This window comes from Propithecus coquereli, unplaced genomic scaffold (assembly GCF_000956105.1).
Source record: "Propithecus coquereli isolate 6110/MARCELLA unplaced genomic scaffold, Pcoq_1.0 Scaffold37, whole genome shotgun sequence".
In the NCBI taxonomy this organism is placed as follows: domain Eukaryota; kingdom Metazoa; phylum Chordata; class Mammalia; order Primates; family Indriidae; genus Propithecus; species Propithecus coquereli.
In genome coordinates this window covers 9,825,226-9,826,855 of record NW_012149396.1, presented here as the reverse complement: position 1 = coordinate 9,826,855, position 1,630 = coordinate 9,825,226, and positions in this window count along the sequence as shown.

The following is a 1,630-nucleotide window of genomic DNA, read 5'->3' as shown; positions in this document are numbered from 1 at the left end:
TTAGATGTGATTTTATTATTATTGAATAATAATACATTAGTACTGATTAATGAGCTGTGAGCAATGCAGTGATTTAGAAAAAATGACAGTATCAGGTAAACAAAAGGATGTATATTAGAATAATCATTCATATACTGTCAAGGTATACTTGTTTTCATTTAAGTGACTTCTATCTCAACATTTCTGTATTCATTCGGGTGACCTTATTTACAGATAAAACATGTGGGGAGAAGGGAGAATTTCTGCTCTTACTCAGCTGTATCAAGCTGGGTGTTGTAGAGGATATCACCAAATCATTTCTTTGTGTTTAAACTTACTAATTAAAAAATTCCATAATCATATGATGAGAAATAAGTGTTAATATGAAACTAGTAAGTTATTAAGAAAATTAAAAATGGGAAAAGGGTCACTATTTTCTTGGGGGACACAAAAAATTAGTACAGCTTTCTCTGTTGAGTGATTTTGAGGGTATATTCAGGTATAATTTGACTACTACTTGAGTTTTCAGAGGATTGCTCCATTATCCTCAGAGGTCATTTATGCAATCACTAATTGTTTATATTTTGCTAATATTCCAATGAGTGAAAAGAGATTCACATGTTAGCTCTGAGTGGTTTCTCCTTAACTTTTTAAAAAATTTTTTTTAATTTCAGCATATTTCGGAGGTACAAATGTTTAGGTTACATATATTGCCCTTGCCTCACCCAAGTCAGAGCTTCAAGCGTGTCCATCCCCCAGATGGTGCGCACTGCACCCATTAGGTGTCTATATACCCATCCCCTCCTCCCCCCTCCCATCTGCCCAACACCCTATGAATGCTACTTCCATATGTGCACATAAGTGTTGATCAATTAGTACCAATTTGATGGTGAGTACATACAGTGCTTATTTCTTCATCACTTAGAAGAATGGGCTCCAGCTTCATCCAGGATTATACAAGAGGTTTTAGTTCACCATTGTTTTTTGTGGCTGAGATATCATTTAACTCTAGCGCAACCACTTTTGAAAATAGTTTGGCAATTCCTTAAAAGATTAAACCTAGAATTAACACATGACCCAGCAATTTGCTCCTACTTATATACCCAAGAGAATCAAAAACATATGTCCACACAAGAACTAGTACAATGTTCACAGCAGCATTATTCATAATAGCCAAAAAGAGCAAACACCCAAGTTCCATTAATTGATGAATGAGTAACAGTATGTGCTGTATCCATATAATGGAATGTTATTTAGCCAAAAAAAAGGAATGAAATACTGATGCATGCTCTAACATGGATGAACCTTGAAAACATGGTGCTAAAAGAACTAAGCTGGATACGAAAGGCCACATATTATATAATTATACTCATTTAAAATCTAGAATTGGCAAATCCATAGACACAGAAAATAGATTAATGGTTGCCAGGGGTTAAGAGAAAAAGAGAATGGGGAGTATCTGCTAACAAGTAATTTCATTTTGGGGGAGAAAAAATATTCTGGGATTAGGTAGTGGTGATGATTGCATGGTTGCGAATATGCTGAAAACCATTGAATTGCATACTCGGAAAAGGCGAATTTTGTAGTATATGAATTATGTATCGATAAAACAAACTCAACAGATTTGAGAAAAAGTTTAAATACAGTTAAA